We start from the raw sequence: 9,975 nt of genomic DNA, 5'->3' as shown, positions 1-9,975 counted from the left end.
CCTCTTTCAATATAGAAAAGAATATATATATATATATATATATATATATATATATATATATATATATATATATTATTTTTTTTAGATGAGTAGGCTATTTCACTTAAGTACATCACAAATGGCTGAGTGAATATGGCTCATTTCTCGTATGCATTACTCATATACTCATAAGTGCTCTGGGTGCCCCTGAAAATCTTAAACATAAGTGTGTGACTGTTTGTATTACCTTAGAAAGGTCATGCGTAATACTGCTGATGCTGAACTGAGCCAAATGCCCAAAATACCTTAAGAGAAAAAAGGAAACAGCATGCAAGAAAATGGAGTATTAAGTCTTGGTGAAAACAAAGCCAAGCAAACCATAGCATTTATTCCACTGATAACAAGTTCCTAAAGGCTAACGATAGCCTGGTATGTTGAAGTGACAGGTTGGCAAGTTTTGCTTACAAACCATATCAATTATGACAACAGCATAACTCAAGTCTTTATATAAGGTGGGCCAACACCAGTTTACTCTGTATGTGAGAAACTGACCTTGCTGGCAAGCTTGACAGGACCCTCACCAGATCGCTCAAAATATCCACAACAACACACTGTCGCACACATCACCCCATGGCTCTTTTTAACCTTGAACCAAGGTAATAGTGCCATGGTTACGTCAAAATGAGCTTGAACCCTAACTTTGTCCTATCCTAAGCCACAACTATGCTTCTTAGGCTAAGCCTAGACACCTTTCGAACTACAAACAGGGCATTAGCCCACAAGGCAGCAAGCTAATACAGATTTGGTTGGCTAATAGCCAGCTATATTATCTCCATGGACACAGCTGTGTGTCGTCAGGCTGAGCGCATGGCAGAGAACTCTGCTCAGTGTGGAACTCTTTTAACCTAGGTGTGGAACTGTTTCTAACAAATGGCATGTCGCCCTCTGTGATTACTATGAGTACAAGCTTCATTCAATAAGACACGGCCAAATTCGTGACTGGCTGAAAATAGGCATGACAAGTCAAAAACCTTGACAGTACTCTGATGAGTCAGAGACATATGCTGTTAAAAACTGAAGTAACACACAGTCTGTGATGGATTTCAGCTTGGACTGAGAACCCGCCGAAGGGCTCTACATCCTATGCGACAGCGAAAGTGACCTGACGAGAAACACAAAGCTGCCTCGCCACAGGTTCCTCTTGTGAAGGCCCGGCCCGCCGCCTCACCCACTCCACATCAAAGGGGTCAAGACTCTCAGTCACTACCGGCCCGCACAAGATTGCAGCAGCCCCAATCTGACAGGTCAGCTGTGAAAATATCACTCATTTCAAACGACAGGCTTATTGGATGCCCCCTCTTCATCTTTTTTTTTTGTCCTTCCTTTTTTTTCTTGCATTTATTTACCCATTCTTTCTCCGTTTGTCAGTTGTATTCATGTAGTTTTTCTTTTATACTTATCTTCCCTCCTTTCTGTTTGAAATCCTTCTAGCTCTATGCAATGCCGTGCCACTTGAGCTCACAATTCGTTGCCGTAACGAAGGTTGCTTTGGTGGTACAAACTCTTTGCAATGATACAATAAAACCATAACAATCAGTAGGTGTAGTTAAGTGTACATTCACTCAACCTTGGATATCACAATAAAACAGGTGGAGCCTCAGCACACACACCATTTCTCATTTACACACAATGAGTGATGAGAGCTATCTAAAGCCAGTTATGATGACCAGCAAACAGCCAAATGATATGCTGGCAAAATGGAAAATGGTCCATCATCACTGACAGGTGCATGCCGTGGTCTATGATAGATCAGCCAGCAGGAACCATGGAAATCTATCCAGCCATGCACTGTTATATTGGATTCGGCATGACATAATTAAATGCTCATTTCAGCAGTTTGGGGACTTTAAATGCCACAGAGCATCTCTGCTCATCTCCTTATGGGGGAGGTAAAACAACCCCCCTTACATTCACACATTAACACAGTCATACACACTACAATGATTACGTTCACACTAGGCATAAGCTCCTTAAGTAACCTGAATATGTTTCCCTTGAAGTTAACATGGGTTTACTACCGGTTTACTGACAATGTCGACACCTCACACCACACTACACGGATTTCAAGCAGGGTACTACTGGCATGTCTGGATCGTAATGTGGTTTTCGTCTGAGAGCGACCTTTGGCTTCAAGGCTGAGCAGAAAGAGCCCAAGATGTAAAGACTTCACAAACAAACATTGTGTTATGTGCTAGAAGTGCCGCTGGCATGGGGGATCTTGAGCCATTTTGACCTCTGAGTCGCACGCGTTAATCTGTGTAAACATTCTGAGGGGTAAACACGCGGTATCTTCGCCTAATACCAGGGGCTGTGGTGCCACTGGTGACCTCATTCCTCTCGCGGAGACACTTGCGGATGGAATTAGAGAAGCTAGGGCGCTGGGAATTAAATAACTACTGAAGCGTGACGGGAACTCGGGCGTCTTACCTGTTGACTAGACTATCTACACTGCACTATGGGTGCGATGACGATGGTCTCGATACGAAATTACTATTATCCACTTTAAAGACCCTGTTGTTGATGATGTGAACTAAAACATCAGGTGATGAACAATTAGTGTTTGCGCTCTCAATATAACTGTGTTTCCCACACTTAATCCGCACTGGTGATGTATTAGTTGGGGGACCGACAGACTGACGATAAGGCGCCGGCCATTCACTGGGAGGTGTATATGGCGTAACTGCATTCCCTGACGAGTTTTGAGAGACTACAGGAGCATATCCAATCATAAGCACCCACAGTACTGTGTTTCCCGTAGTACTGGATATGTTTCCTCGTCTAGAAGTTGACAAATCAAAAAGACGAAATAGCTTGAAGACTGGAATTACCGGTTTCACTACTTTCATTTAACGCTTGATCAATCCATGAGCTGTACGGCAACAGATTGTCCACAGTAATTGGATGAGCCTGTACATAATCCACCGCTCATCAAATTGTCTCTTTTGACATAATTTAGCGAGGGTTGTTAAACATGATACAATTTAATTTGACCAAATACATCTCATTTTCAGGTTATTTTTCACGAATTATAGAAAAGAAGGGGGAAACACTATTCTGCGCGGTGTTCCTAAACATTCACTCAAGCCACTTTTGTACAGTCGTTAAATCAGTCCCTTCATGTGGTAAAAGGGGATACAGGATAGCCACATGCCCATGAAATTACACGCTAACGGCAAAGGAAATTCGCGCCATTATAGTGCCCCACACTAAACAAGAATACAGTGACAACCTGTCAGTGTACTACAATTATCCAATTCAGCCGGTACCCCTTCGCTCTCTTTCGTAGTGCAGAGGACAAAATTCAACCCAACTTTGTCCCACCAGCCAGTGTTCTGTTAAAGATATGCCGAAATGATGTCTTACCATGTTATTTCCAATGCCATGTAAATCCGTTTCCAGATAGACAGTCAAAAACTGTTTCTTCATACAAGGCGCAATCCCAGCAATCCGACCAACACTACCGCGAGCTCTGCCGCCCTCTACCAGAGACCGTTGAAGCTTTCGAGCGTGCAAAGAAATCTTATAACTAACCGCTTGCTGCAACTTCGGTCGCTCTAAAATTCCCGTTGTATTTACCAAATGAATCGTAGCCCACGTTCAGGATCCATTCAATCCCCCATGACAGAAGTCGATGTTCAGAAAGCAAAGGACGGTTAAATCCGCGCATGTACACCTGACGTGAAAGGGGGGTAATCTCATTACAGCGGGTGGACAGAAAAACGCAGTCTGTCTTCACTGACTGAGTATCAGCATCGCTGTGGCGCCAAAGACGCACGAGCGTGGAGGAAATATGATCAGTCGTTCGCCAGCAATAACTTGGCGAGGTCTTAAAAACTTGAAAGAAAGCCAAATGATATGTAAGAAAGAGAAAGAACAACGGCAAAATCACATTATGACTACACTTGACGGAAAACAGTGCATGAACTGCCAGAATCTATACGCTGTATATTCCCAGTCTCAGGACAGACGGCATATTACACATTGATGGTAAAACTGATGAAGGGGTGCAATACGAATACAGCCCTAACGGCCTGTATTAAAGCAGGGAATGCTACCAGTCCATCTGTTCAGTGAGTGGGATTACATTAAATCCATTTGAGCTGGTGTATACAGGAAACTGACTGTATGTGGGCATCAAATAACCTATCTAAGCCCTCTGTTGTAAATACAAGAATAATTTAGTAGAGTGGTACTACTAATTAAACAGTAACTTAAGATACTGTGTTAAATACAGACACTGTGAGAGATAAGCAGAGATAATATATCTTCTGCAATGACAGATGTCATCCTTTAAGTGGTTTATGAAAATGAAAGGCTGCTTCTGAAACAAAACTGAACGTTTAAATCAACGTAAAACAAAGACAAAAAGCAAGAGAGTGTCTCTTTCTTCCTGGAAAAGGAGATCAAATGAGGTTATTTAATCAGGTTTTCAATTGTTTTCAGGTTTTTGAGTAATTTCCTCCAAAAACACCATGCAAAACAATGCATTATAGTGAGCAGATGTTCATTTTTTATGCAAGGACAGGGAATAATGGTTTTAATTACTCCTGAGTCATGATTTACAATTCTCATCTGCCTTTGTGAATTAGAACACGTCTTTACGACTCACTGACCTGCACATTATGTCTTTGAGCATTGCATGAGAGTGCGTGAAGGGAATTAACAAGGTTTAGTAAACTAGTCTCTCATATGTTGTGGATGTTGCGTTTTCTCTAACACATCTCAGTAGCATGCAGCTCTGCCCAATGAAATGTCACACTTCTCTTCCCTTTCCAAATCTGAGCCCGTGTTCTTATTCGTATTCGAAAGTGGCTGAGTAGCAGCATTGTTTTCTGCAGATTGCATTCAAACTTATGATGAGACATTGTTCTGGTCTGAAATGGCACCAGGTAGGCCTCAAATCCAGGCACTAAGGTGAAACCAAGGATCAGCTGATGTTAAGGACTGTAAATGCCATCTCAGGATGAAGGCAATGACTACGAACATAACAGAGTGTGGACTTATATGAAAAACTGTGCTGTGGTTCAGCAACCCAGAGCTGCTGACTACGTACTGCACACATACATCTCTACATGTCGGAAGAAGATGGATGGAGTTTTATGGGCAAAGATATGCTCTTCACCTTGAGTAATATGATACATGTTATCCAGGAGACCATGGTTGGAATAAGATACATATTCGCAGCATTCCTAAACCAAGGCAGAGGAATTATACGCCAGAGTGCTGCTCCATTTCTTGTGAGCCTTAGTTACAAGAGTCATTTGTGTAGGTACTTGTGATGCAGAAAGCCAAACAAAACATATACTCTTGCTCATTCTAAGTGCATAAAATGAATATCCTGTGCATGCAGAAGTGACAAAGTGCAAGCTTGCTTTAGTCTTTTCATTTGTAAAAGCTAAGGGCAGATGGATTTCAATTATGGTGGATAATGACTTTATTTTGAGCAACCACAAATGACCCTGTTAAATATAAACGTGAAAGAACTCAGACCAAGTGTTTCCATGTTCACACAAGCCATCTTTTTAAAATTACGCAAAATGAGAGTAATTGCTAAGGTAAAACCAGGAGGCAAAGATAGTAGTCAGTTAATCCCAGGATAATGAATATTTAACAGAAGAGTAATAAGTCAAGTTGATCTGTCTGTAACAAAGTATCAACACTAGATGGAATAGCACACTATAACATATCATATAATTGACTAACTCTTGACCATTAACTTGACAACCCTATGTGCTATTCAGATGACTGGGTTCAGAAAACTCTTTACCATCTGTTTCATGGTACTACCAACAGACCTACCAAGGGTTCCACATGCGATCTGTAGTGTACATACATTCTGAAAGGTATAGATAGTTTATTTTCATAGCCTTCCACCTATCCAGATATAGTGGGAATCAGTCATATGTAATGTATTTCCACCCCTCTCCCCCTTGAAAGCTCTCCTTCTCATTATGGACCATATTCCCCCATTCGCTCTTAGGTCCTTTTATAGCGCAGCTCCAGTTACCATTCTGTTGCATTGCCGATTATTAAACACTCAGCAGTAATCAAGAAGTCAAAGGTCTTGCCCCGATTACTAAGGTATGTGCATCAGACCAGCCACCCTCTGAAACCAACCCATATGCAAGGACAGACAGAGAACTATTCATTTTGATAAGGACCACAAGAGAATGGTTGTTGTGAGTTGAAAGTTCTTGGTCGAGGAGTCTTCACAAGTGGATGATGGGTTCATGGGCAAGTCAGGGGAAAGAACTGCGTGTCAGTAAGTTCCAGTATATCCATACGAGGTTGGAATACTTGTGACCATCTCCTTTGCACTTGGAGAACTGATTTCACTGAGTTTTATTGCAACTGAACTAGGTGAATAATTTACCAGGCTTGTTTACAACAACATGTGATTAAAACGTGTTTATTTTGATTTGTTTCACTATGTAATATACTCTAACGTGGGCCTAATATGTTACCTTATAATACGTTTACTGTTTAAAGATATAATGTAATATTATTTCAGTAGACGAAAATCTAAATTTGACACAAATATTCTGCTTTTGTGACTTGACTACAAAATAATGCAAAAAATATTTGTACTGCCAATATTAAAGCCAATATGGTGTTTCGCCTTTCGGCACTTGACTTAACACAGCCCCCAGAAGCGTGTTGCGGAAAAATCTATTTCAAAAGTCAATGGAAGTCAAGATGAGTAAATGGTGTTTCCATAAAAATCACCCAGATTTTGTGTTAGCTCTGGCCGAAGCCTGTAACTGTCTTCATGGCACGCAAATCATAGACTTAAGTCAAGTGAAAATGCGTGGGCTGAAATGTGTGTAGCTTTTTTTTTTTTTTTTTACTTGTGCCCATGGGAGAATTGCACCCAATGTGAATGGCACAGGAGCTCTCCATGGTCCTGAAGTGCTATTCTTGAGTGGAGGAAAGCAGATGAGTTCAAAGATTGGTACAAATCAAAGGGCTGTCACTCCATCACAGCAATGCTGAGTAGCAAGTGTGCTTGGGTCTCACAGGGAATGACATTCCAATGGGAATTGTCCATGGTCCTAAAGTTGGAGCCGTGGTGCTGAGCATGATTCAAGCCCAACAACAGGAAACACAGTACTATTACTATTCCTCATGTGACTCCAGGGCTAGCAGTAACCCCACAATGGCTTTATTAGCTGTAGGGTAGTATAACAGTGGCACAAAACCACAAGATTCAATAAAATTAATGAATAAGTCATCTATGTGTTTTATGGGATATTGAACATGCAAGTTACAGGGAAATCAATGGCTATCCTCCTGACTCTCAGAAATGTCAGATCCATGAACCCAAAAAACCTGAGCTGCATTGTTTGTGTTTACTCAGGCTAGGAGAGGCTGGTCTGATGAGTTGAGAGGGAGGACCACTAACTCATCCATTCATTCATTCATTCATGCATTCATTCATTAATTAATTCATTCATTCATTCATTCATTCATTCATTCATTCATTCATTCATTCATTCATTCATTCATTCATTCATTCATTCGTTCATTCACTCATTCATTCACTCATTCATTCATTCATGCATATACAATTACCTTAGTTACAACAGTCTACTTTAGCAAATGAAAAACTACTGACCCCCCGAATTGAAAATGGGTAATGTTAGCACTTCTGGCAACATAATGCTAGACCTCAATAGGAATACGCCCTCTCCCTTCAATGCGCAGTATACACACAATGCAATTATGAGGCAAGGATACCCATCTCCATACATCATCTAACACTCTGGGCATCAATTTTCCTGATAGCTATTAACATGTAGAGATGGCTGAAAAGTGCACCAAAAACGCATTGACTAGAGCAGCTTTAGGTGAAGGATCAAGAAAGAGTGCAGCTTTGCTATTCTCAGAGAAGCCAGGCAGCTTTAAACAGCAACCCACTTACATTACCAGCATGATCAAACGCTCAGACACAAAAAAAAGTCTTTCTCTTAACTTGCAACAAACGAAAACAAAAAACTTCTCACATCAATACAATGTGACTCCCATGCCCCCATTCCCTTTCAAAAGATTAAATGTCGGCACTAAGGAAGAAAAAGGGGTCCCCTTTTTTTGCTCAGCTCCATTTGAAAATTACAATCAATCCTTCCAAAAGCGTCCGCCTGAAGGCAGGCCTTCCCAGAAGCTGATGGTTTGAACAAATAATTGCAGGTCAATAGATCAAGCCTCCGCCTCTGATTTCAGCAGAGCGAGTAACCTTTGAACCCCTCTCATCCCTTTAACGCTCGCTGGCACTCTCTCAGAGAAAAAAAAGGAAAAATCCTAAAACCATTCATCCTCGCTTCATTCCTCCCGTCACGTGCCAATTCTGAACAATTCTGAATTCCGCGTACCTCATTTCCAACTGTTTAATGCGCAGACGAGGGGTAATTCCACACTCTCATCTCATCAGACTCTATTCATTCCTTCACAGAAGAGGACCCCGCTGTCTGGACTTCAAAATACTAGGAAATACAAACTTCAAAATCTCCTTAAAATATGTTTAGATTCATCTTCATTTCCCCTGAGAGCAAACAATGTGCAGTGTGCACACTATGCAACAGGGTATTAAATGTAGCAGACTACCTTTCACATTCCATTGATCTGTTGGTAAGAAGTAGTAGATAGTAGTAGATCACTCCTGAACCTATGCACAAATCTTCGTAATCCTCCCTGAAAAATTCCCCAAAGTGTAGGGATTTCTGTTTCGTAGTGAGAAGCGGCTGATGGCGCCTCCAACTCCTGCCACTCTGGAGGACTGAAAGGCAGCTCAGCAGGTCTGCCAGGCCACTGCTAATTATTCCTTCTCTGTTCAGAGATGCCCCCCCCCCCCCCTGGTGTGATGGCTGTCTTTTGCACACAGACGATCTGCCTTAAAATGTCCGAGCGGTGGCGATTATGTGTGAGGTCTGTGAGTTATTGCCTCGGTAGTCACTGACAACAGAGTTAAGCGCTTCGGGGCAAATTTGCTTTTGGTTTCAATCTTTCATATGGAGCTGGCATCCAGCACTGCCGTCAGTTGCCGTTTAATGTATCCAAAGGCGACAAGGATGAAGTGAAAGCTTCCATAACTTATGGAATAAATACCCTCCCTGTATACTCATGCCAACGGAGCCCCTAATGTCCCATAAGGTGATATTTTTATCAAGTTATTATGTTGTGAGCAGAAGATGTATAAGAGCTGATTAACATATTTGCATTTATTTAGATATAACTGTATCGTATCTACTTACGAAGTGTAGAGGAATGTGATAGAGAAGGAGAGGAGATGAGTAGGTGTCAAACTCATTACATACAATTTACTCAGTTGGAGCAACAGTGTGTAAACCCAGCTACAAAACTATGAAAAGTATATACCGCTAACTGCCCCAAAATATATAAATATATTTGCAACCTTAAAGATGCAGTCTGTGATTCAGTTTTGCAAAAGTGTATTTTTCGTGCTCGACAGCCAATCAAATAACACCCCTTTTTCCAAGCCCCTGAAGCACTGCAATGATTGGCTGTGATTTTTAATGCTGCAGTCCAAGCCAATATGTTTGTTTCCCATTTCCAGAACCTGTGTACTGTCTACGAACACCAAAGGTTTTTTGAGCACAAACACCGTGGGACTAGAGGACAGTGAGGAGCAATTTGCTGATAAGTATCGCAAACTATACCTTTAAAATGCATATTCTTTTCCTTTTCTGCTATTGTGGTATTCAATACGATAAACATTTTCTCTAATACCTTGCATATCCCTCCTTGGTCCAGGTCTGAAGGGGCTTCATTCAGGAAGACACACATGTTTAACTCGCTAAACTCTGCGAACAAAGTCTCATCTGTCTTGTCTAAAAGTCTAAAGCCCAGTCTCTATTTAGAGGAAGAACCACAAGACCATACACATTCGCAACGTCAAGTACAAAGAAAGAATGTGCAAGG

The sequence above is a fragment of the Sprattus sprattus genome (assembly GCF_963457725.1).
Source record: "Sprattus sprattus genome assembly, chromosome: 3".
Lineage (NCBI taxonomy): Eukaryota > Metazoa > Chordata > Actinopteri > Clupeiformes > Clupeidae > Sprattus > Sprattus sprattus.
The sequence above is the reverse complement of the archived record's forward strand: the minus strand, read 5'-3'. Positions refer to the sequence as shown.